The sequence below is a fragment of the Podarcis bocagei genome, assembly GCF_964188305.1.
Source record: "Podarcis bocagei genome assembly, chromosome: 1".
In the NCBI taxonomy this organism is placed as follows: Eukaryota; Metazoa; Chordata; class Lepidosauria; order Squamata; family Lacertidae; genus Podarcis; species Podarcis bocagei.
Genome location: NC_138125.1, coordinates 141879483 through 141907359, shown reverse-complemented (window position 1 = coordinate 141907359; position 27877 = coordinate 141879483). Strand labels below are relative to the sequence as shown.

Genomic DNA, 27877 nt, shown 5'->3' with positions numbered 1-27877 from the left:
TGGACAGAAACAGACTTAGAGTGTCCCGCCCCCCATAGGATAATGCAAAATGCATACATTTCCTTTTTATAAAAAATGATTTTTAATTTCAAGTAACAAAACATACCCATACAAGGAAAACAGAGTACAGAAAAAGAAAGAAAAACAGTGACTGATGGTTGCAGTTTTAGATGTTCCAAGAAAAGCACTCAAATGAATATGTTTCTTCATAAGGTTCCATGTGTTGGTGAACAGTGGAAACCATGTTTGGTTTTCTTAACAAAGTCAATAAAAGGTGTGAGTCTTTCCTCCCCCCGCTCCCCCCCCCCAGCCAGGGCATAATTACTTTTATGAAATGGCTAATTTGTCCATAAGCATGATGTCCCTAGCTGCAGTCAATAAATGGAGGATGAAATCTTTGGTTAAGATTTCAGAGAAGCAACTCAGTCTTGTCATAATCAAAATCATCTCCTTCACACAGAAAATCCCTTTTGCTCTCCTAAGATTTCTCTGTAATACATGGGGGAAATTCTTCAGCATGGGGACACATTAGTGCTATTTCCTGAATGACATCTCTTTTTGTGGTTTCTGGTTTTTAGCCAATTCTATTTTTATATTTTCTGTAGCCCTTTCCCTCTTAAAATGATACCTTTTCTTTCTCCTTCTGTTATTAAATCTTGCATCTTCAGACATCTTTTGTTTTGAAAAAGCCTTTCAAAATGGCAAGTGCTCTGATGCTATTAGAGCTAAACTAAACACACATTTCATAAATCAAATTGCATAGAAAGAAATACACGAGGGAGACTAAATTGTGGCTGCTCGTCCCACTTCTTACCTCCTGTGCATGAACTGCACCCTCCATTTTTGTAGTGTACAGATCGCCCAGAGTTCAGAGTCCTGTGGTCCTCTAGTCGTTGAACTCCAAACCCCATCAGCCCAAGGTTAGCTGGGCCAATGATGAGAACATTTGGAGAACCGTAGTTTCTTCACGCACTCTGCTCTACTGTTAACCTGGCAACTCTAACTCTAACCATGCTCTCAAAGTGAGCAAGTTTTAGTATTTTCAACTGGAGGAAAGTGAGGGAGGCTGACACTGAGCTCAGTTATCTCTCTCCCCCCCCCCCCCCGCCTTTCTTGATAATCTACAGATTATTTTTGCAGACCACAAAAATCTTCCTTGACACAGCAGGCCTTTTGAGGATGATATTCTTCCTCTTTTGGGGGTGGGAGAGGGAAGCACGGAGGAACCGTCTCTTACTCCATCTCTAGGAATACTGTTGGGAGCTAGTCTAGTGGAAAGTAGGGAACCACATGCAGAGGAGGGATTGCTGGATCTGAGTGAAAAGAGAAGGCATGGATAGTGTGCAATTTGAAGTGGCTGTTTGGACTCTTGACAGTCTGCCTTGTTGCAGAAGGAAACTCCAGTTTTGGGGTGGGTGAGCATCCCTAAGAGAGAGAGTTGGGTTGTCTATGAATTGTAGGGACAAGGTAGTGGAGATAAGCTTCTTTCACTTGCTGGTCTAATCCTGGCAGGAAGTGGAGCAGTCTTCATTTTAGGCCACTTTACTTAAAGCCTGGATGAGATATTAGATAGACTGAAGCCACTTGCTTTCAATTAATTGAAAAATAGTGGAAGTGAACAGCTGGCTTCGCAAATGGTGTAAACAGGAACGGTTTGGATTCTTAGATCACGGACTGCAGTTTCTTGAAGATGGACTTCTGGCAAGCGATGGGCTGCACCTCACAACGGTTGGGAGGAATGTTTTTGCCAAAAATCTCAAAAAACTCATCAGGAGGGCTTTAAACTGACTAATGTGGGGAGGGAGACAGTGCTCCTGAAGGTAGGAGTCTATCAATTGATGAAGATGATCATCCAAATGTCATAGACCAAATGGAGCAAACAGCACGCAGACCTAGTGGTGGGAGGAAAAAATCCTTAAATAAGAGACACGGGGGAATGATTAATAGACTTCAATGTCTGTACACTAATGCACAAAGCTTTGGAAATAAACAAGATGAGCTTGAGCTCTTGGTACAGCAAACTAAATATGACATAATTGGCATCACTGAAACCTGGTGGGATAAGTCCCACGATTGGAATGTAAAAATGGGGCGATACAATCTATTTCAGAGAAACAGACCAGACAAGAAAGGAGGAGGAGTGGTGTTATATGTCAGGGATGTGTATACCTGTGAAGAGATCCAAGATTTAGAACCTCAAAGCCAAAGTGAGAGCATTTGGGTCAAAATTAAGGGAGAGAAGAATAACAGAGACCACATTGTGGGAGTTTACTATAGATCCCCAAGCCAAACGGAGGACATAGATGATGCCTTCCTGGAACAGATGGCCAAGCATGCAAAAGGAAGGGAGATAGTAGTAATGGGGGGACTTCAATTACCCGGATATTTGTTGGATGTCAAACTCAGCCAAGAGCATAAGGTCAAACAGATTCCTCACTGGCCTTGCAGACAACTTCATTGTCCAGAAAGTGGGAGAAGCAACAAGAGGAACAGCCATTTTAGATCTGGTCCTAACCAATGTTGATGACCTGGTTAGTGGGGTAGAAGTGGAAGGATCATTAGGCGCGAGTGATCATGCTCTTCTGAAGTTTACTATACAGCGGAAAGGAGCAGCCAAGCATACTAGGACTCAATTTCTTGACTTTAAGAAAGCCGACTTCATAAAACTTAGGGAAGTGCTGGGTGAGATCCCATGGACAGTAATACTAAAAGGAAAGGGAGTTCATGATGGCTGGGAGTTTGTTAAGAGGGAGATAGTAAAAGCACAACTTCAGGCAATACCAATGAGACGGAAACATGGAAGGTGCCTAAAGAAGCCAGGGTGGCTATCTAAAGAACTTTTAACTGAGTTAAGATTAAAAAAGGATGTGTACAAAAAATGGAAAAGGGGGGAACCACCAAAGAGGAATTCAAACAAATAGCCAGCACATGTAGACACAGAGTCAGAAAAGCTAAAGCACAGAATGAGCTCAGGCTTGCTAGAGGGGTTAAAAGCAACAAAAAAAGGCTTTTATGGGTATGTTCGTAGCAAAAGGAAGAACAAATTAACAGTGGGGTCACTCAGAGGAGAAGATGGTGAAATGCAAACAGGGGACACAGAAAAGGCTGAACTCCTCAATGCCTTCTTTGCCTTAGTCTTCTCCGATAAAGAAAACAATGCCCGACCTGAAGAATTTGGAGCAAATGATTCAGCAGAGGAAACACAGCCCAGAATAACTAAGGAGATAGTACAAGAATACTTGGCTAGTTTAGATGTATTCAAGTCTCCAGGGCCAGATGAACTGCATCCAAGAGTATTAAAAGGACTGGCAGATGTGATCTCAGAACCACTGGCAGTCATCTTTGAGAATTCCTGGAGAACAGGCGAAGTCCCAGCAGACTGGAGTAGGGCAAATGTTGTCCCTATTTTCAAAAAGGGGGAAAGAGAGGACCCAAATAATTACCGCCCAGTCAGTCTGACATCAATACCAGGGAAGATTCTGGAGCAGATCATTAAGCAAACAGTCTGTGAGCACCTAGAAAGGAATGCTGTGATCACCAATAGTCAGCATGGATTTCTGAAAAATAAGTCATGTCAGACTAACCTGATCTCGTTTTATGACAGAATTACAAGCCTGGTAGATGAAGGGAACGCAGTGGATGTAGCCTACCTTGATTTCAGCAAGGCATTTGACAAGGTGCCCCATGATATTCTTGTAAAGAAGCTGGTAAAATGCGGTCTTGACTATGTTACCACTCAGTGGATTTGTAACTGGCTGACTGACCGAACCCAAAGGGTGCTCATCAATGGTTCCTCTTCATCCTGGAGAAGAGTGACTAGTGGGGTGCCACAGGGTTCTGTCTTGGGCCCGGTCTTACTCAACATCTTTATCAACGACTTGGATGATGGACTCAAGGGCATCCTGATCAAATTTGCAGATGACACCAAACTGGGAGGGGTGGCTAACACCCCAGAGGACAGGATCACACTTCAAAACGACCTTGACAGATTAGAGAACTGGGCCAAAACAAACAAGATGAACTTTAACAGGGAGAAATGTAAAGTATTGCACTTGGACAAAAAAAATGAGAGGCACAAATACAAGATGGGGAACACCTGGCTTGAGAGCAGTACATGTGAAAAGGATCTAGGAGTCTTGGTTGACCACAAACTTGACATGAGCCAACAGTGTGACGCGGCAGCTATAAAAGCCAATGCAATTCTGGGCTGCATCAATAGGAGTATAGCATCTAGATCAAGGGAAGTAATAGTGCCACTGTATTTTGCTCTGGTCAGACCTCACCTGGAGTACTGTGTCCAGTTCTGGGCACCACAGTTCAAGAAGGACACTGACAAACTGGAACGTGTCCAGATGAGGGCAACCAAAATGGTCAAAGGCCTGGAAACGATGCCTTATGAGGAACGGCTAAGGGAGCTGGGCATGTTTGGCCTGGAGAAGAGGAGGTTAAGGGGTGATATGATAGCCATGTTCAAATATATAAAAGGATGTCATATAGAGGAGGGAGAAAGGTTGTTTTCTGCTGCTCCAGAGAAGCGGACACGGAGCAATGGATCCAAACTACAAGAAAGAAGATTCCACCTAAACATTAGGAAGAACTTCCTGACAGTAAGAGCTGTTCGACAGTGGAATTTGCTGCCAAGGAGTGTGGTGGAGTCTCCTCCTTTGGAGGTCTTTAAGCAGAGGCTTGACAACCATATGTCAGGAGTGCTCTGATGGTGTTTCCTGCTTGGCAGGGGTTGGACTCGATGGCCCTTGTGGTCTCTTCCAACTCTATGATTCTATGATTCTAATTAGAGTATTCATTTTCCTCTACAATGTGAGAATTATTGCAACAATGTCACCTGGGGTTTTGAACAGATTATGATTGATTGATTATATTTCTGTGCCCCCTTTTCATTGAAATGAATCTCAAAGTGGCTTACAAACAGTAAACGACAACAACATAATAGAACATCACAAAGACAACATAAATTATGTAGAATAATTAACAAATCATCAGTAAAACAATTAGAAATCATCAATAAATAGCAGTAAGAGGGTGAACAGCTTTGTAAACAGAAGTGATTGTGGATGTTAGCAAACACAAAATGGTATTTTTAAGCCTTCTTTTAAAACTTACAGCATTTCATAGTGGGGAGAGGTTAGAATAATGTTTGATTCATGTTGTAGTGAAAGAAAATGCTATAAACTGTTGTTATATAGATGATACTCTCCATTTCTAACAAATTATTTCTCACTAATGTCCACATTTTCCCTACTAATCCAGAAAGCTGTTCCGCTTGGGTTCATAATCACTTGCTGAGAGCACCTAGAAATCTATAATATTTCTGGAATGTATGAAGTTGCCATATACTGAGCCAGACTATTGTTCCACATGACTCAACACTGTCTGTTCTGATAGCAATGGCTCTCCAGGGTCCCAAGCAGAATTCCTTACCAGAGATGCTGTCCAATTAACTAGAATTGCCAGAGTTGGCACCTTGTCCTTTCTGCACACAAAGCCTGCACTCTTGCTACTAAGCTCAGACCCCTTTTCTAAGTGGTCGTACCACGTTCTTCATGGGTCTGTTGCCTAAAAATGTGGAAGCACTCCTTTAAAATGGTGCATGTAAGAATTAACTATTTTCTTCTGCCCTTCTAAAAGGTGCTGGGGATTTCTTCCAGCTAGTCAAATGAATTAAAAATGGCAAGCTTGTCAATAACTTGGTAGATGAATGGGGAATAGCACTTTCAGAAAAAGAAAAGAGAAACAGAGTTGTGAGATGTATAATTACTCAGCAGCACCTACAATATAATGTTGCTGTCTTCTTCTAATCATTTCTGATGCCCTGTTATGTTTGTCACTTGAAGAATGCATGCTTTGTACAGTGAGTCGCCTTCTTTGTGCATCTGGCACTTGGAGAAGGTGACAAATTGGAAGGGCTGACTTGTGTTGAGTGGGATGTTTGTACACTCAGAGAAACAGGAATGCAGTCACTGCAGCATTTTCAGGTGTGTGGGGAACATTAAGAGGGACTTAATGTGTGGTACTTTGTGTGGGTGGCAGTATGACTAAATAAAAAAACCCCAGAGTTTCCATCCATACTGATGTAGAGGTCAACTAACTATCATTCACTCACTCACATGAAAACCATGAATAGGCTACTATGATGCGCAAGAGTTGTGTGAGAAGTAACTAGAGGAACATGCCAAGGAAGAGTCAGCTCAGATTCTCCAACCCATGTTGCTGCTCTCAGAGGGTTTTAAAAAAAATGTTTCTTGGCTCTGAGGAAATACTGAGATCCAATAAGTTAACTGCCACCCACACACAGGAGGAGGGAAAAGCATTTGCTCTGATGGCATCTCCTCTGACAGGGGTGGGCGCCACTTTCAGAGCCAAGGCCTGCATTTGGGAAAATGGGGAAATGGTTAGGCCCACACGCTAGTGACACACTCTGCCGTTTGTACGTCCATCTTCCATTCATTTTTCTTCCTCATTCTTATTCACACTGGCCGTTGCACAGGCACACAAACACTTAACAGAGCAATCCACAAAATCAGCTACCATCTTCTCCCTTCTTTCAGGCTACAATGTGAACCAAATTTACCTGGGAGTAAGCCCCATTGAATACAATAGAACATCTCAATATATGAGGAACGGCTAAGGGAGCTGGGCATGTTTAGCCTGGAGAAGAGGAGGTTAAGGGGTGATATGATAGCCATGTTCAAATATATAAAAGGATGTCACATAGAGGAGGGAGAAAGGTTGTTTTCTGCTGCTCCAGAGAAGCAGACACGGAGCAATGGATCCAAACTACAAGAAAGAAGATTCCACCTAAACAATAGGAAGAACTTCCTGACAGTAAGAGCTGTTTGACAGTGGAATTTGCTGCCAAGGAGTGTGGTGGAGTCTCCTTCTTTGGAGGTCTTTAAGCAGAGGCTTGACAACCATATGTCAGGAGTGCTCTGATGGTGTTTCCTGCTTGGCAGGGGGTTGGACTCGATGGCCCTTGTGGTCTCTTCCAACTCTATGATTCTATGATATGGGACTAGGATTGGTCTGTCATTCAACCTCTTCCAGTCCTATTCCCCGCCCCTCTCTTTTGTCCGCACATGTGCATGCACACACACAATCACATCCTTTCATGCACAACCATACAAGCACCCAGTATGGCTCAACCTGGTCCTGGGTTGTCCATGTCTTTGTATGCTAACAACAAGACCTCAAACATGACTCAGTAGCTGGCTGGCTGGCAGCCATTGCGGTTCCCTCAGCACAAGTGCAATTCGTCTGCGGCAGACCAGGTTGTATCAAAGATGAAGCCAAGGCTGTGTGCCTGGTCAACAGGGTGAAGGCTGAAGCTGTTGACAGATATGGAGAGCAACTAAGGAGAGGAAAGCTTGGGAGGAAGGAGAGGTAAGCCAAGCTGTATTAAAACGCAGTGTTATTAACAGCAGAGGTTAAAATATCCCGTATTCAAATTAGAGGGAGCTTATCTGTCGTGGGTGAAAATAACTGAAGGGAAATCTCTAACGGCAGTAATGCTAAATAATGCTGAGTCATTCCCTTTCTCAAAGCATTGCATTGCAAACAGTGAGGATACATTGCAGGCACTGAGGTTTTGCAGTGTTCAGGCCGCCATCTTAACAGCTTCTCCCTTCAAAGTGATGGGGATTTTGCTAGTTTGAAGTTCAACGCAGGCTGTTCTGAGGAAGAGGGAAATAGCCCTACATATATGCCAATCTAATCTCAAAAGAAACGATGAACATTCTTTTTACAAGAGCAATCAGATCCAGCATTGGCCATGGTGGTTTAAATGCAGTGCTAATGTTGCTAATACACAAATATTTCTTTGGAACCAACAGTGTACAATAGTACACATAGTAATTCCCTGCTATTATCAATGAATTCACAAGCAGTCGGCAGGTTCCTTGTTTGCTGCTGATCTCTGGAGTATGAAACATGCAGGGAGAATAGCAGATGAATATTTCCCTTTAACTGATTCATTGGCACCAGGACAACTATCAGCATGGTTCAATTCAAGCCTTTAAACAAAACTGTATCAGTAGATTTATGCTGCTTGAATTGAGCACCATTTGCTGTTTAATTTATGCTGCTTACATAGGACACTTTATTTTTTTTAATATGCTCCAAAAGAGCATCTACCATAGGGGGTAGTAAATAGAAGGTCCCTCAATAATATGTCTAGTATAGGTGATTAATCTATAGCACAAATGCCCCAATTTTTAGTTTCTTTTCCTCTTGCCCATCTTACAAAGAGGTACAAGCAGCTTCTGGGAAAGGTTAGTGGAATCTGGAAAGATATGAGCCAGAGGGATCTTGTATTATACAGGGAGGGGCTGTCACGTGCATTTGCTCCAGCTGTAGCTCTGCCAATTCTGCGGCATCTTCCAAAAGGCTTCTTTTATTTCCTAGGCTGCCAGTTAATCTGCATTCTGATCCACCTTATTGGGTATAACAGATTTGAACTTTCAGGTGCTCATGTTGGCAAGCAGGTGAGACTTGAGAATTATGCAAGACCAAGAGCATCTGTCCAGAGCTATGACAGCTCAGAGTAGAGGCCTAATGCTGACAACAGTAAGCATGCACAGTATAAATGGAAGGCGAAAGAATTGTATTGGGATTCCGGTTATTTTCATACTTACTTTGCTACATCTTTTATAAGAATCTTCAATAGTAAAAAAAACAACAACCCCTAATTAATTAGTGTACAGAGAGGATGAATGAATAAAATCTCAATTTTATATAAAAAAAATCCCAATATTACTATCTTACGCAGAACTTAACACTCTGGAGACCATCAGATCTAAGAGCCTGTTGAAATCATATCTATTTACCAAAAACTATTTAGGACACTACTTAAAAGACAACTTGATTTTTTTTCTGCATTATATTCTTTTTATCTGCACTCCCTTGTGATAATGACAGTCTGGTAGTAGGTTTTCTGGAGTATTGTTAATTTTCAAGACATTTACTTCTTTGTGGAGTTTAATCTTTGTTCCAGTGTTTAAAACACACGGGAGGCTGTTAAAAGTAAGCAGTCAAAATTCTGCCAAATGCATGTCTCTTGAGTCGTAGACATTCACCTGCGCATAGCAGGAATATGTATAGCAAGCAGGCAATGGGATACTATGGTGGCCCAGCAGGCTTGATTTCCATATTTCTCTTGGAGCAGACGGTTATTTCAAATTGAATTGCTGGCCCAGCTTGCATGTCACATTAAAAACCATGGCTTAAACAAACTATGGTTTGATTTACTAGTGCATGCTGCTGAAGAAAATTACTACAATACAGGGGTACCTCTGGTTGTGGACACGATCTGTTCCGGAGTGCCATTCGCACCCCGAAAAGTCCGTAACCAGAGCGGTGCTTCTGTGCATGTGTGAAGTGCGATAGAGCACTTCTGTGCATGCACGAACCACGAAGAACACTTCTGCGCATGTGCAAACCATGCAGAATGCTTCTGCGCGTGTGCGCACAGTGAAACCTGGAAGTAAACACTTCCGGGTTTGCCGCGTTCTTAACCCGAAAAAACGCAACATGAAGCGTTCGCAAGAAGAGGTATGACAGTACCCCTCTTCTGTTCCTGCTCCTGATTCACTGCAGAGGAGATAAAATGAGCCAGAGTCTGGTTTGTCTTGTCCTCCAAACCCAGGCTCATGGTTTGTTTGGTTTATTTCAAACTATGGTTTAATGTTATTTGTGAACCAAACCTCCCTCTGATTAGTTCTGATTTACTTTCTGTATGTGATTTCCAGATGACTTGTTTATTGAGCATTCACCTTGATTTGTTTGTACACAGTTTGCAGGAAGGTTGGGCAACATTGGCAATTTACAGAGAATTCATTCTACTTTGTTTGCAGGGAGGTTACATGATGTTGTGTCAGTTAATTACTATATCGCACTTTCCAGTGCACCTTCCTGTCACAAGGAGTCCAAGTTTGGGAGGAAGTGGTTTTGTGGCACAAGAGTGGCTGAGGCAACCAAGTCAGATGGGCAGGGTAAAAGCAAATCATTGTCATCATCACAAAATCAACTTTAAATATGGAATTTGAATTTGTCAAGATGTGATTGAGTTCCACCTGAAGAAAGCAACACTCTGGAAGCACCCTGCATATTATTGTGTAAGCTGGGTGGAGGTTTAAGAATGTGTATACAGTTGTACCTTGGTTTTGATCAGCTTAGTTCTCGAGCGTTTTGGCTGCCGAACGCTGCAAACCCAGAAATGAGTGTTATGGTTTGCGAACTATTTTTGGAAGCCAAACGTCCGATGGGGCTTCCGCGGCTTCCTGCAGCTAATCAGAATCCGCGCTTTGGTTTCCGAACGTTTTGGGAGTCAAACAGATTTCCGGAACAGATTCTGTTCGACTTCCCAGGTACAACTGTATTCTGAATGTATATTCTGTTGAAAGCAGTGGGCAGCATCTATATCTGATGCATATTCCAATGCACACCCAGTTTATGCCTACAGTTCCTGAAAGAAAAACAAAAAAACAACTTTGTTGAATGTCTGTGTATATCTAAAATTATGGGGCAGAAAAGTGAAAAGCTCCACAGAAAGCCATCCATGCACACATCCCTAATAATAATATAAATGCCTTTCCAAATCAATGTGAAAAGTTAGTCATCACTAATTTAACTTACATTGATTTCAAAGGAACCAAAGTGCAACTACCTTGGTCTGGATGGAAACTAATGATTTGACAGGGTTTCGTTGCATGGAGCAATAAAACCATGGGTAGGCTTCAACTAAGTTGTTCTGTGTGCAGAACAAAATCTGCTTGCACAATGGGATTTTCTCCTCCTTCTCCAACCTGTACCCTCAACATTTGCTCTGGAGGGCTGGAGGACCCCCAGTATAGGTTTAAGGGGTGCAAAGAGGCATGCCTAGGGTAGGAGAGAGTGGGAAAATATTGCATGAGCATACCTTGTTTTTCATATGCATACCTGCTATGTTGAATTTCACTCCATGTCTCTGTACAAGTGTAGAATTTAGTAGCCGTCCCCGAGAATATTCAGCTTTTGTTTGAAAATATAAAATAACGTTCTAGCATTTATGGCTGCAAAATGTGAAAATGTAGACTATATATGGAAAAATGTCAGAAGGCATCACTGGACAGTTAGGCAGAAGGGGTTGAATATGATGGTTGGGATCTAATACCCTATTGATGTGACCTCAGCCCATGATTATTGGAAGCAGATTAGGACTACAGTCTTGTGCCCACTTACCTGAGAATGCACCTCAATGAGGTCAGGTGGGAAATGTGCACAGGAATGCATAATAGATACATGGTCGCTCCACAATTTATAAAGGCCTCAATATTCATTTTTTTAAAAAATAAAAAATTACACAAAATTGTGTACCAATGTAAAAAGCAAAAAGTAAAATGAAGTGCTGAATAAGCCTTCAATCCTAACCCCTCTCTCCTGGAAATTTAATAGGATGTGCTTCTGAGTAGACATGGTTAGGATTGCATTATAATTCATGCAAAGCAATGATACTGAGCAGCATAATCATGAAATGAAAAGTTCAAGTTTTGTATTTAAGCTGGGAGGAGTGCAATAGAGCTGAAAATCATAGTCAGGTTTCCAGTCTCTACCCTTTTCCAGCAAACGTGCAGTCAGCAAATATATTAAAAGACAAAGAATATTTGTTCATATCTTTTTTGCTCAGTTACAGAGTGTTCAAGTTTCCATTCCCCTAATGTATAGAGAAAAGAACAGTGAGGAAGAGTACAGTGATGTCCAGTGGAATCCACGTTGTTGTGCACACTTATTTTCCATATTTCTCCCCAACTTGTATCATGCTGCCATTGAATCTGACTTGCTTAATTAGACCTCCTGCCTGGCTCCAGCTCAATGTGCCAAGATTCAGACAAAGTTACCCCACCCCTTCCTATTACTTTGCTTTCTAGGTTCACAGAGATAAAAGAGACACTTGTTTCCCCTCTAACTATGGTGGAAAAGAGGCCTCATTAAACCAGTTTCTTGGAGGAATGGATACCAGCGTGTTAAATGGGTTCTCTGTGCACATTGTGAAAGGGATTGTGTAACATCAGTTAGAGGCTGGACAGTGAGGCGACTCAGCAACAGTTTCCTGTGTTTTACTTTCAGTCATTTACAAATCACAGACCTGGCTCTTCAGGCATTTTGTTAGACCAGAGCTAAGCAACAATTGGGATGCTTTCTCTTTATAAAACTTAGGGAAGTGCTGGGTGAGATCCCATGGACAGCAATACTAAAAAGAAAGGGAGTTCATGATGGCTGGGAGTTTGTTAAGAGGGAGATAGTAAAAGCACAACGTCAGGCAATACCAATGAGACGGAAACATGGAAGGTGCCTAAAGAAGCCAGGGTGGCTATCTAAAGAACTTTTAACTGAATTAAGATTAAAAAAGGATGTGTACAAAAAATGGAAAAGGGGGGAAACCACCAAAGAGGAATTCAAACAAATAGCCAGCACGTGTAGACACAAAGTCAGAAAAGCTAAAGCACAGAATGAACTCAGGCTTGCTAGAGAGGTTAAAAGCAACAAAAAAGGCTTTTATGGGTATGTTCGTAGCAAAAGGAAGAACAAAGAAACAGCGGGGTCACTCAGAGGAGAAGATGGTGAAATGCAAACAGGGGACACAGAAAGGGCTGAACTCCTCAATGCCTTCTTTGCCTCAGTCTTCTCCGATAAAGAAAACAATGCCCGACCTGAAGAATTTGGAGCAAATGATTCAGCAAAGGAAACACAGCCCAGAATAACTAAGGAGACAGTACAAGAATATTTGGCTAGTTTAGATGTATTCAAGTCTCCAGGGCCAGATGAACTGCATCCAAGAGTATTAAAAGAACTGGCAGATGTGATCTCAGAACCACTGGCAGTCATCTTCGAGAATTCCTGGAGAACAGGCGAAGTCCCGGCAGACTGGAGGAGGGCAAATGTTGTCCCTATTTTCAAAAAGGGGAAAAGAGAGGACCCAAATAATTACCGCCCAGTCAGTCTGACATCAATAGCAGGGAAGATTCTGGAGCAGATCATTAAGAAAACAGTCTGTGAGCACCTAGAAAGGAATGCTGTGATCACCAATAGTCAGCATGGATTTCTGAAAAATAAGTCATGTCAGACTAACCTGATCTCATTTTTTGACAGAATTACAAGCCTGGTAGATGAAGGGAACTCAGTGGATATAGCCTACCTTGATTTCAGTAAGGCATTTGACAAGGTGCCCCATGATATTCTTGTAAAGAAGCTGGTAAAATGTGGTCTTGACTCTGCTACCACTCAGTGGATTTGTAACTGGCTGACTGACCGAACCCAAAGGGTGCTCATCAATGGTTCCTCTTCATCCTGGAGAAGAGTGACTAGTGGGGTGCCACAGGGTTCTGTCTTGGGCCCGGTCTTATTTAACATCTTTATCAACGACTTGGATGATGGACTCAAGGGCATCCTGATCAAATTTGCAGATGACACCAAACTGGGAGGGGTGGCTAACACCCCAGAGGACAGGATCACACTTCAAAACGACCTTGACAGATTAGAGAACTGGGCAAAAACAAACAAAATGAATTTTAACAGGGAGAAATGTAAAGTATTGCACTTGGGCAAAAAAAGTGAGAGGCACAAATACAAGATGGGTGACACCTGGCTTGAGAGCAGTACATGTGAAAAGGATCTAGGAGTCTTGGTTGACCACAAACTTGACATGAGCCAACAGTGTGACGCGGCAGCTAAAAAAGCCAATGCAATTCTGGGCTGCATCAATAGGAGTATAGCATCTAGATCAAGGGAAGTAATAGTGCCACTGTATTCTGCTCTGGTCAGACCACACCTGGAGTACTGTGTCCAGTTCTGGGCACCACAATTCAAGAAGGACACTGACAAACTGGAACGTGTCCAGAGGAGGGCAACCAAAATGGTCAAAGGCCTGGAAACGATGCCTTATGAGGAACGGCTAAGGGAGCTGGGCATGTTTAGCCTGGAGAAGAGGAGGTTAAGGGGTGATATGATAGCCATGTTCAAATATATAAAAGGATGTCACATAGAGGAGGGAGAAAGGTTGTTTTCTGCTGCTCCAGAGAAGCGGACACGGAGCAATGGATCCAAACTACAAGAAAGAAGATTCCACCTAAACATTAGGAAGAACTTCCTGACAGTAAGAGCTGTTCGACAGTGGAATTTGCTGCCAAGGAGTGTGGTGGAGTCTCCTACTTTGGAGGTCTTTAAGCAGAGGCTTGACAACCATATGTCAGGAGTGCTCTGATGGTGTTTCCTGCTTGGCAGGGGGTTGGACTCGATGGCCCTTGTGGTCTCTTCCAACTCTATGATTCTATGATTCTATGATTCTATGATTCTAGCATCACAGCTCTTGATAGCTCCCGTCCCATGCCTACAATAATAAGCCACACTAGTGAGGCTCTAAACGAAATGACCCATAAAGGATTGATGATGAGACAACATGTCTCATGTTGTGTTGCATGGATTTATATAAGAACAACAACCGAGTTTGCACATAACACTAAATCCGGCTAAACCATGAATTGATTTAGGGCAGATCCACTCCATAAATTTAAAGCACAATCAATGCACACATCTTCCTCCAAAGAATCCAGGTAACTGCAGTTTGCAGGTAACTGCTGGGAACTGTAGATCTGTTAAGGGGGGGGGGTGGACCACAGTTCCCAGGATTCTTTGGCAAACCATGTACTTTAACCATGCCCTTGATGTGCTGATGGTCTGGCTTTGTCCTAAGTGCATCATCCAAAATGTCTTGAAACTGGGGTTTCCTCCTAATATTTTTCTGGGCTACCCCATTCAACAACTGTTGAAAGCAGCAGGGCCAACTCTAGATGGGGCAAGGCAGCAGATTTTAGATTACTATTAAAAGACGGAAAAATGTTAATTATTTAGTGAACTGTGATTTTTTAAATAAAAAAGCCCACGTGAATCCCCGTGACGGGGTGAGCTCCCATTGCTTGGTCCCTGCTCCTGCCAACGTAGCAGTTTGAAAGCACATCAAAGTGCAAGTAGATAAAAAGGTACCACTCCAGCGGGAAGGTAAACGGCATTTCCGTGTGCTGCTCTGGTCCGCCAGAAGTGGCTTAATCATGCTGGCCACATGACCTGGAAGCTGTACGCCGGTTCCCTCGGCCTATAAAGCGAGATGAGCGCCGCAACCCCAGAGTCGGTCACGACTGGACCTAATGGTCAGGGGTCCCTTTACCTTTACCTTTGGATATGATGGTCCATCTTTTAGAGAAATAACAGTCACTAGTGTGATAGCACTGACATGCAAAGGCTACGAAGGCTGGAGATTGAGCCTTAGTTCTAATGAGCTAGCTCTGCTATCTTAAACTATGTAAAACTATGCTATGTTAAACTATGCGATGCACAACACCAGACCCTCCAAGTGCCCCTATTTTCAGGGATGTCTTGATTTAGGGAAGCTGCCCTGGTTTCTGATTTGAACCTGGAATGACCCACTTTTCCTTAGGATGTCCCTGTTCATTAGAGAAAACAGGGAGGGTATGGAGTTATCCACCCCTTGAGCCATCTGAAGGCAATCCTGTATAGGAAAGTTTTTTATGCTTAATGTTTTATTATGTTTTTATATATGTTGGAAGCTGCCCAGAGTGGCTAGGGCAACCCAGTAAAATGAGTGGGGTATAAATAGTAAAATTATCATTATGGAATGGGGTGTTTCTGTTTTCGTCAAAGAAATGAAAGGATTCCATGACACACTCTCCATCCACTAAGAGAGAGATTTATGGCCTGCATGAGTGTGTGTGTGTGTGTGTGTGAGAGAGAGAGAGAGAGAGAGAGGATTAAGGGGAAATGTGTGTGCGTCCTATAGAGCGAATGCAGGCTGCGCCACTAAGCCCAAAGCCAGAACAGGAAGACGGAGCACTGTGGAGTGCTCCGTCTCGCTGCTCTAGCTTGGAGACGGTGCCTTCACCCCGCTGTCCTGCAGAAGCTAGCAAGGCTGTTCCCAAGCCAGAACAGCGAGACGGAGGGCTCCGTCTCGCTGCTCTAGCTTGGAGACGGTGCCTTCACCCCGCTGTCCTGCAGAAGCTAGCAAGGCTGTTCCCAAGCCAGAACAGCGAGACGGAGGGCTCCGTCTCGCTGCTCTAGCTTGGGGACGGTGCCTTCACCCCGCTGTCCTGCAGAAGCTAGCAAGACTGTTCCCAAGCCAGAACAGCGAGACGGAGGGCTCCGTCTCGCTGCTCTAGCTTGGAGACGGTGCCTTCACCCCGCTGTCCTGCAGAAGCTAGCAAGGCTGTTCCCAAGCCAGAACAGCGAGACGGAGGGCTCCGTCTCGCTGCTCTAGCTTGGGGACGGTGCCTTCACCCCGCTGTCCTGCAGAAGCTAGCAAGACTGTTCCCAAGCCAGAACAGCGAGACACCCTCCGTCTCGCTGCTCTAGCTTGGGGACGGCTGCGCGCAAAACTCTGTAGGGCAGCGGGGCGCTGCGCTCCAAAGGCTTCAGGGATCTTTGAGGCTGGCAGTGGGGGAAAGCAGCGCTTCCCCCCACCGCCAGCCCCAGAAGCTCTGGTGAATGTACCTTGAACGCACCTTGTTTTAGAGGGGGAGAACAAGAAAAAAAAAAATCCCTGTTCTCCCCCTCCTATGGTCCGGTGCGTCCTATGGTCCGGTGCGTCCAATGGAGCGAAAAATACGGTAATTGCTTTTTCTGTGGAGCGAAGCTGCATAGCCGTTGCCAGAGAGCGCTGCCTTTTTCCTGGGACAATTTGGCATCTAAAAGAACCAACCGTGAGTACTGGAACATTAAATATTTGGACTCCAGATAAGAACTGGCGAAATAAGAAGCAATTTGGACTTTAAAACTAACCCTAATTTGGTACTGAAACGGGAAGGATTAAACAGGAAGTCACCTTCCGTTTCTTTGTAGTCAGAACAAAGCAAAGACAACACAAACTAGAGCCTTAAAAACTACTTTTAAAGGATCGACTTTCATCATTTAAAATCACTGAACCCCCCCTTCGGCAGCAGGAGAAGAAGGGGGATTTTTTCCTGAGCCGTTTAAACCTGCAGAAGTGAAGTTAAACTAAAGTAATTTTCCACCGTCCTGACCCTGGAGCGGGGTGTCGGATTTGACGTTTGAAGCTCATTGACCAGAAATAAATGCTTTGACAGATAGTTAAAAGAAGAGAAACATTGTGACTCCATTGTTTCCTATCGTCTTTTCAAAGAACAAATATGGACAAAATATCTTAAAAAAGAAACTTTGTTGTTATTGTTCCTAAGGAAAAGAACTATCAGAAGTCTTCCCCCTAGAGGGGAACTGTGAAATTGTAACTAAATCCTGGGAACTTGCAGCTGTTACTGATTAGATAGATAGATAGATAGATAGATAGATAGATAAATTTATTGTCATTGTCCGTATATACACAGTATACACAACAACGAAAATCAAACACCCACCCAAAGACCGGGTTCACATATACATTTGCACATATCTCCGACACTCTCATCCTATTCAGACATAATCTATAAAACATAACATAATCCAGAATATAACATGACCTATTAAGGCATAACATAACCTAAAACCTAAAACATAACCTAAAACCTATCTCATTCCTTCCTACTCTCTGCTTGCTAAACCTTGCAACTGGCCCTGAGATCATTATTTAGTGCAATCAGAGCTCTTGGATAGAAACTATTCAGAAGGCGTGTGGTTCGTGTTTTCATTGTCCTATATCTTCTGCCCGAAGGCAATAGTTCAAAGAAGTTGTGAGCAGGATGGGTGGGATCTCTCAGGATATTATGTGACTTCTTCAAAATGCGAGACGTGAAGATCTCATCCAGGGTTGGTAGTCGGAGCCCAATAACATTCTGGGCAATTTTAATTGTTCTCTGTAAAGCTTTTTTATCCGTTTCAGAGCTGCTCCCATACCACGATAATGTACTATAGGTTAAGACACTCTCAATGGTACTATGATAATAGGACAGAAGTAGGTGCTGGGATAGATTCAGTCCCCTGAGCATTCTCAGGAAATACAACCTCCCCTGCACCTTCCTCACAACCATAGTAATATTTACAGTCCATGAGAGGTCCTCCGAGATATAAATGCCCAGGTATTTAAAACTACCAACCCTCTCCACTTCCTCGCCATTTATGTGCAATGGTAAAAATACACTTTTCTTTCTCCTAAAGTCAATTATGAGTTCTTTGGTTTTTTTGGTGTTAAGCATAAGATTATTTTCTTTACACCATTGAATTAACCCCTGTACTTCTTTCCTATAAGCAGTCTCATCGTTCTCACTGATGAGCCCCACCACTGTTGTATCATCCGCAAATTTGATGATTGTGTTGGACTTATACAGTGGCGTGCAATCAAATGTGTACAGGGAATAGAGAAAGGGACTTAGCACACATCCCTGAGGGACTCCTGTGCTTAATACTAGAGTAGAAGAATAGTAAGGTCCCATTCTCACTGTCTGCGCCTATCAGTCAGGAAATTCCTTACCCACAGACAGATCTTCTGATGTATACCCAAATTGGTCATTTTAAGAAATAACCTGTCTGGCAGAATTGTATTGAAGGCAGAACTGTAGTCCACAAACAACAGCCTTGCGTAGGTTCCCTGTCGTTCTAGATGACTCAATACAGTATGGACAGCGATGGAAATAGCATCATCAGTAGATCTGTTTCTTCTGTATGCAAACTGGAACGGGTCTAAAGTGGATGGAAGACCAGCCTTAATATGATCTAGCACCAGTCTCTCAAAACATTTCATAACGACAGATGTTAGGGCTATTGGTCTATAATCATTGAGAGATACCACCACTGACTGCTTGGGGACTGGCACTATAATCGATGTCTTCAGGCAGGTAGGGACAAAACCCTGTGCCAGGGATAGGTTAAAAATGTCCGTAAATACGCCAGCTAATTCTGCAGCGCAGTCCCTAATAACCCGTCCCATGATTCCATCTGGTCCAGCTGCCTTCCTAATGTTAATGCTCCGAAAGGCACGTTGTACGTCACAGGTCTGTAATAAAAATGGTTGTCTATCAGTAGTAGTTTCTGATGATGTGCTGGTGGCCAATGCTGTAGTGACGGTAGTTCCAGTTCCCTCCTCAAAGCGGCTAAAAAATTGATTCAGTTGATCAGCCAGGTGCGCACTGCTGCTAGCCAATTCGTTTTTAATATTTTGCCCTGTAATTTGTCGCAAGCCTTGCCATACTCGACGAGGGTCGGAGCTCTCAAAATGTTTTTCGATCCTCTGGCAGTACATAGCTTTGGCGTTCCTAATGCCCTTTTTCAATTTGGCTCTGGCTTCTCTATACTGTTGCGCATCACCAGAGTGAAAAGCAGCATTCCTTGCCTTTAACAGAAGATACACATCCCTGTTTAGCCAGGGCTTGTTGTTAGGGAACACCCGTATTTGTTTGGTGGTAGTGACAACATCAATGCAGCTTTTAACGTAGAACAGTACTGTTGAAGCATATGTGTCCACATTATTCTCCACAAAAAGCGACCACTCGGTGCTCCGAAAGCAATCTTGTAGTTGCTCAGATGCACCTACTGGCCACACTCGTATCTCTCTAGTTGATGGTCTGATTCTGCGTACGAGAGGTCTATATGCTGGTATCATAAGTAAAGATATGTGGTCTGACTGCCCCAAATTGGGCAGGGGCTTGTTCTTGTATCCATGCATGATGTTACTATATACTCGGTCCAAGGTATTTCCCCCCCTAGTGGGACAATCAACATACTGGTGGAACTTAGGGAGCACAGTCCTTAAATCGGCTCGGTTGAAATCACCAGCAACCACAAGTGCTCCATCCGGGTGGGCCCGCTGCTGTCTGCTAATAGCAGTTAGCAGGTGGCCCATAGCTGTAGTAGTGTTTGCATCGGGAGGTATATACACCGCTGTTATTATAACAACATTAAACTCACGTGGCAAGTACCACTAGGTACTCCAAGTCAGGAGAGCAATGCGTGTCCATTTGTTTAATGTCCGAGCTCCAGTTGTTATTTATATAAACGCAAATTCCTCCTCCTCTGCTCTTCCCGGATTCGGCGGTTCTATCCGCTCTAATTACTGAGCGTCCTTCCAGCTGCAGAAGCCCCTGTGGAAAGGAGGGATCCAGCCACGTCTCTAGAAGGACCATAACACAGCAGTCCCGGATACTTTTCTGCCGAGAGGTAATAAGTTCCAACTCCTCTACCTTGTTGGGCAAGGATCTCACATTTGATACAAGGAGACTTGGCAATGCAGGCTTGTGGGGATTTTTACCTAGCCTCACTCGTAGTCCAGCCCTGCAACCCCTCTTCTGCTTGCGCCCTCTCCGTTTCCTTTTCTTTCTGGCAAGGAGAGCAAGGGGAGTATCCCAAGAATGTGCAAGATATGGAGGCTCTCTGATAAGCTCAGCTGGAATATAGGTTGAGACCTCCTGGCTGCAACCTTCCCCTCTGCCGATACTTAAGAGCTCTTGACGACTATAAATTACTTGTGCCTGAGTATTCACAGTCCATAGCAGCAATAAATTCACAGATAAAAATAAAACACAAAACACTGAATACCGGTCTTCGGAGTGCCGAGCCGCTGCAAGTGCTTGCGCCGCCATCTTACCATCTTCCCACAACTGTGGGAAAGGATTTGTGACCTTGTAGGACAATGCCTTCAAGAAGCACTGTTGGGTGCTTTCTGTAAAATAAATGCCCTATTGGATCAGCTAAGTCAGAAGACGGATTTTATGATTAATGCTGCCAGAACCTTTGAACAGGTAGTGGGAAACTATATGGAGCCCACCCAGGAACCAAAACAGGAGCGTGCCATGACAGAACAGCTGAAAGAAGAGGATCTTGCTGAATCTTGGGCGCCAGGGATGGAGGGACTTTTGGCCCAGCAAGAAAATGAACCTTTGGATTTGATAAATGAACTTGGAAAAAACCAGATTTGGAAAGATAAAGTTTGGCTGGAAATGGGGGGTTGGACTGACCCCCCCTATGCAGGGATGTTTGGACATTCAGAATCTGGCAATGGCAATGGGCCGTCAGAGGTTTGGAGCTGTTGGGACTTATCTTGGAGGGAATGTGAAACATGCCTACTACTTGAAACATGTTTTAAAATACCACATGGAGCTTAGTCTGGACTATGAGAAAGGGGCCGATTTGTCGAAAAGGGTCAAAAACACTACCAAGCTGGAGTTCCCACGAGTGAAAGGAAAATATGAAGAAGAACTGCGGAAGGGACATGGAAGAGATTTGATGGCCTCGGATATAAGATCACCAGGTTAAATGGGCCAGATTAACGGGACAAAAAGGACTGACAATCCCGGGACCGGGGGGAGGGGATGCTGGAAGAAGATTGGATTGTTGTTATTCTCTTTTTTTTCTATCGTCAGAAATGTTTTTATGAAAGTTGCAAAAATGTTGAAATGAAATTACTAGGCTCTTGTAAGAATGTTTAAAGAAGTAGGTAAAAAGGTAAAGGTTATGAGAAGCTGGTAAAAATAAGATTTAAATTTTAAGTTTTAAGGTTTTATATAAGAAAAGAAGAAAATAGAGCAAGGTAATGAAATGACAGAATAGTATGAACTATGGAAAGGATTTGCTGTGACAATTATTAATCAAGATACAAGAGATGGGAGGAGGAGGAGGTCATGGAAAGAAGGTAAAGAAAGTGGAGAATTTGAAAAGGATGGTTTTATTTTTTCCCCTCTGTTTTTGTATTTTTTTCCTGTCATTTTGTGTTTTTTCCCTCTGTTCTTTGTGATTTTAAAAATTCTTTTTTCAATAAATATCATTAAAAAAAAACAAAGGAAGGGGTTCTGTGCCAGCAAACAGATGGGTGGGGTATCTTTGAGTTGAGGAGTCACGAGCTGTGCTGGCCTGATTAAGCCCATTTCCCATATGGACTAGATGACCCTTGTCGTTCCTTCCAGCTCCACAGTTCTGTGATTCTGTGATTCCTGCATTGTTCTTTATCAGTGCAGCCTTGGTTTAGACCCCTTACTGCTGCTCTGGTAATGCTACAACCTATCATGGTGATATCTGTTTACTCTGGCAGAGCTGCAGGAGATAAACACCGGTGCCGTTGCTGACATTTTTTCACACACATGCATACCACAGTTTAAGAAAACCTGGCAATGACACCATGAGCTGATGCTCTTTATAATACTCATTTAAATCTTGGCCCCACCCCCTTCACCATTACTTTAAAATTAGAGTGAAGAAAAATGAGGAAGAGAGCCTCGCTGTCACTTTATTTTTGACAAGGCAATTACTGTGTTGTGTTCCATAACTCAGATCTGGATTTGTGGCTGTAGATGGAAATTGTTGTCTTGATGCTGGTGCTAAGTTAGAAAAGAACTTAGGTTTTTTTTTAAAAAACACAACTTTATAGAGCTGTGTAAAGTTGCATTTAGTAGTTCAATGTATGTATGCTTATTTGTCCACCACCCCATCCTTGAGAGGAGGCAGGCCCTGTGGAGGCTTAGCCTGCTTTATCTCCACAAAGCTAGAGCACTCCATAATACCTTTACCCAGCTGCAACTCACTAGCAACGGCCGCCCTACTCAAACTCAAGAGAGCCTCTTTAGTGCTGGTTAATGTCTATTTCACCCCCTGTCAAAATAAATCGGCAATTAAGGCCACATGGGCAGATTTAGAGGCCTACCTACCCTACTGCTCCAATTATTATCGACAGAGACTTCAGTGCCCAAACGGGAACAGATGATAACTGTCTATACACTCAGTACAACCAGTTCCTGGACCATGATAGCCAGTTACTCGCCTCTCTAAAGATCACAGATGCAACTTTTCAGGGTTCTGCTTAGCCCTGGTCGCAAAACAGAGGGAACTGTTGATATTAAACGGCATCAAAGAGGGGGGCCCGACCTGGGGAATACACACATTTTTCCAAGGCTGGTGGAAGTGTTATAGATTATATTCTAATCTCAAGATTCGCGTATGGCTTTGTCACGAAGTTTCAAGTGGGCCGTAACACTGAGAGTTACCATCTCCCTCTAACTTTAGTGTTTGAAGGCCCGCCTTTCGAAAAATCCATTGCCAACCCACAATATATTCCCACGGTGAATTTGGGTATACCGGCTCCCAAAAGAATTAAATGGTCCCCCGTGCTGAATGCAGGCCTCCTTCAATCAGTGGAGCTAAAGAACATATATTCTGCTATTGTTTCGACTAACTCCACAGCTGTGGTCCTAGAGCTTTTTAAGATACTTATAGAAAAGCTAAAAACACAATTATCATCTGCGATACAGAATACAGCCACAAAGAGGGCGAGGGGTCTAGCAAGCTGGTTCAACGCAGAGTGTGGACAAACAAGGAAGCATTTGAGAACAATTTATCGCAAATACAGGAATACTGGGGCACTCCCTTTATTTACTGCATATATCTCCATAAGACGGAACTGCAAGCAACTATTAAAGAAGAAAAAACAAAAAGCTGAGCAAATCGCATGACAAAGCCTGGTCAAGGCTTCGCACAAGAAAGACCTAATTTGCTTTTGGCGTACCATATCTGGCCTACTGGACCAGGAGTGTAACAGACTTATTTGTACCGTTGAACCCCGAGAGTGGATCTGATACTTTCAATCATTGTTTTATTATAAGGAAGCTCAGTTTAACAAGCCAAGCGTGCAACCAGAGGTTTCATCTCACTGGCCACCTGTAACCACATAGGAGGTAGAGAATTTGATCGCACAGCTAAAGAACAACAAGGCCCCTGGCATAGATTATATTCCCACAGAACTTCTGAAGACCAACATTGGGTGGTGGGCCCCCCTGCTGGCGACAATATTCTTCCACATTGATTCAACAGGCCTATTTCCTGAAGGGTGGGCCGAGGCGATAATCATCCCAATTTATAAAAAGGGCCCTACATCGGACCCAGCGAGTTACAGACCTATTAGTCTTTTACCTATACCTAGATTATATGCAAAACACCTCTATATCAAATTAACTTGTTGGATGGACACTGAGGCTATCTTGGTGGAGGAGCAAGCTGGATTTAGGCAAGGCAGATCTACCATAGATCACTGTTTTGTCTTAGCACATCTTATTGACAAATATGCCAAGAAAACCTGTGGGGTCTTATATGCAGCCTTCATTGATTTGAAGGCTGCCTTTGATTCAATTTCATGAGTAAGACTCTGGGCCAAAATGAATACATCCAGTATAGATAAAAGATTGTTATTTTTGATTAATGGCCTATATAAAGATACTGTGTTGTACATAAGATCCTCCACAAATGGTGAACTCATGGGCCCTGTACCAGCCACCAAAGGGGTTAAACAAGGCTGCATTTTAGCTCCAGCTTTATTTAACCTATATATCAATGACATGGTTAAAAGCTTAACATCTCTGGAGTTCCATGCTTCTAAACTGGCCACAAAACCAACCTCGGTGCTCTTATATGCTGATGATGCAGTCCTCCTATCCCGAACAAAAATAGGCCTAAAAAGGTTGATAGGAGAATTCTCAGCATATTGCAGGAGAGAACAGCTGGTGGTAAACTATCAGAAAAGCAAAGTCATGGTTTTCGCAAGGAAACATAGATCACATAGCTGGAGCATAGACAATCACCCAATTGAGCAGGTTAAAGCCTTTAAATACCTGGACATAGTCTTCCAGTGATTGGGGTCATGGGATGTACACCAAAAATGTGTTAAAGAAAAAGCAGCCCAAAGTGCTAAGATGCTGTCCCGTTTTTTCCATATGAAGAGCGGCAAATACATCCCAGCAGCCCTAGAAGTTTTTCAAGCCAAATCTTTGGCGCAGATACTTTATGGGGCCCAAATTTGGACGGGTAATCACTGCAGCATTCTTGAAACTGTCCAATCCAAATTTTTAAGGCAGATTTTTTTCTGTATCACATTGTGTCCCAAACGCAGCATTACGACTGGAGGCAAGTCTTCCCTCTGTAGAAGCATGGTGCTGGCAAAGAACTCTTAAATTATTGGCTCCGTCTAAATCTAAATCCACCCGGTCTACTGCCCTTAGTGACAGAAGACCCTCATAAAAGTGTGTGGTCTAAAATTGTGCACCAAAAATTCCTCTCCTGCAGACTCCACCCACATCAGCTTCTCACGATGGGCTTTATTAACGCAAAAAGGCTAATTGGACAGCGTCTGAAGGACTTACAGCAACAGAACAATCTGGCCATTATAAAGAAACTCTGTCCTTGGTATGCCTCCCCCCCCCTTCTCAGTTTGATTCCCTGGCACCATATTTGTATAAATTAACTATCCAAAAATACAGACGTGCCTTCTTCACACTGGCCAGACTGGATGCGATGCCCTCTGCCGTACTTGAGGGCAGATACCAAAAGATTCCAACTGAGAAACGACTCTGCCCCTGTGGAGATGGCAATCTGGAAACAGTGGCTCATATTCTCCTGTCCTGCCCCCTTTATAAAGACCTGAGGAATGAGATCATCACCCCACTCCTACTTACCATCCCAGGCCGCCCATCTGCGGCCACATTGTTCTTTCTTTTATCAGATCAAAATGATCAGACAACAGCAAAGGTTGCTAGGTTTATTGAGGGTGCAATGAGATTAAGGGCCACTATCTGAATGATAATCTTGGCCATTTGATTGCCCTTTTTACCCATTGTTGTCTTTTTAATTGTATATATTGCTTGTTTTATGTAGCTATGGCTATTGGCTAATGCAAATAGAGTTTGTCTATCTTTGTCTGCTCATGAATATTTAGTTGCCTCTGTTTTCAATGCACCAATAGGAGTAAATAAATATGGAGGAGTAGGAATAAAAATCTGGTTTGGTGTGATGTTTGACATTACCTACGTTTCCCAACCTTTTGTGAGATACAAAACTTCACAAATAAGAGAAGATGCATGTTTTCTGCATCTTATATGGAGCTGTAAGTATAACAGATGCATCCCAAATATGATTTGTAACCCGTCTCTCAATTAAAACTGACCACCAATCAGTTGGTTTACTAGAAGCCCAGAATAATATGGCATTTACACAGTCTGACCCTATTCACATGTAGGCATTTTGTGTTTTTATCTTGTATTTTCATGCTGTGAACCACCCTGAGATGAAGGGCGGTATACAAAAATGTGCAGGGTCATGCTGCTGAAATCACAGAATCCTCCACCATTCCTGCCTGTCTCTAGCTGGGGAAATGCAGACAAGAGGTGGGTTTCTCCTAATGGGTGAATTGGCACTCATGGTTTGTTTTCTGCAAAAAATAAGATGCAGTAAGCCCAGGTTTGCTCTGCATTTGCCTCACTATGCCAGGTATGGCATGGTGTATTTTCTTCTGGGATATTTGAATGATGTCATGTTAATTTAGCTAACCCCACCCTTACTCTGAAAGCGGTGTAGAGAACCTGTGGCTCTTTAGCTGTTGCTGTACTACAACATCCATCATCTCTGACCATTAGTCATGTGAACATTGGGAGTTGGAGTCCAACAATATCTGGAGGTAATTTACACTAAAAAAAAAGAATGTTTAAATTCATGAAAACACTGGCAATGTTTTTCCGGTGAGCCTGGTGAGGAACCTAGGGACACGAGGGGAACCTTGGAGGTTGAGAAATGAAACTCTAAACCAGAAGTGGCTGATTAACAAAGTTCTGCTTCTGTCAGAGATATATGAGGTCATGAGAAAAGGTTGACAGTGAGCAGTGAGGGTTCATAAAATATTAGGGCAAAGTGGAATCAGCCATGGATTCAATACTGCTATGATTTAGTACATTGCTGTTGCTGGCAATGAAAATTAATTTCTGGTATGTGTTACACAGACCAAAGTTTTGCTTATATACAGAAAGAAAGTAGCTGATCCACAATGAAAAAAAGCACTGGCAGGAACTTAATGCTTTTCTTAGAATCTACTGAATGTCACAAAGTATTGTGGGGTAGTAAGTCAGTTTAGGGTTGTTGTTTTTTAAAGAGAGTTCTCCCCCAAGTTTGATCTTAAGTGAAGGCTCACCTGCAAAATGTGACTGTCTTAAGAGATGCTGATTTGGGAAGGTTTTTTGTAAACCATGCCAAAGCGAGGCATTAACTGGGACAATGAAGAAATGGCTACTCTCCTTTTCAAAATGCAAAAGCTTTAGATCTGCCTCTAGTTTTTGTTGCAATAATTTTCATTTAGTGCAGTACCAGAAAAATTGTGTCAAATAACTACTACCCATTAATTATACCAGGGATTGTGAGAGCAGAAAAGAAAAGAAAAGTTGAAACAGGTGCACAGATAGACATTTAAACAGGTGGAGCATAGAATGACTGATTTTGCTTCGTGGCCAGGGCAGCCAGTCCAGAACTGGCAGTGATGTGACATGTTACTCACCTCTCCCACAATTTTTGTCACTATTAAATTGAGCTCACCCGGTCACCCTACCCCCTGCAAGATAGCAGAAATTTCACAGCCTCCTATCTCTGTTATCCAGATAGTAAAATATAAATGGTTCTGAAATAAGGTTATTTGCTTCTTCCTGTATCTTACAAAAATATGCAAAAGTCCCATGTTGGCTCCATTGTGTCTTATATTTTTCGAGAGATTATGGCTCATAAGCTTAACTTTTCAGAGAATACTCAGGCTTGTGTGTGTGTGTGTGAGAGAGAGAGAGAGAGAGAGAGCGCAAGCGCTTTTGTTGGGTCTTAAATATGGAACTTCCTTAATTTTTTTAAAATGTTGTTTTTATTTATTTCAGTAGTACGTTAATTTCAAATCAGTGAAAAAGCCCCTGAAGGGAACAGAAATTTATTATAGTTTCTTAGCTAATTTGAGCACTGAAAGCTGTACTGTACTGCAATTCCCTTTTTTTCAGGCTTGGTAAAACTGGAAGAAACTTGCACCACTAGTGAGGAATTTCCTGAACCTTTCCATAGAAATGTACCAATAGCAATAATAATAATGACAAACAAA

The 27877-nt window shown here is 42.9% G+C and overlaps 1 protein-coding gene across 23 annotated transcripts in view; it reads left to right on the top strand.

The window, feature by feature from the left end:
* MAP2 (microtubule associated protein 2) overlaps window positions 1–27877 on the top strand; it is a 282714-nt gene that overhangs the window by 45071 nt on the left and 209766 nt on the right. The gene's annotated exons all lie outside the window — the stretch shown is intronic.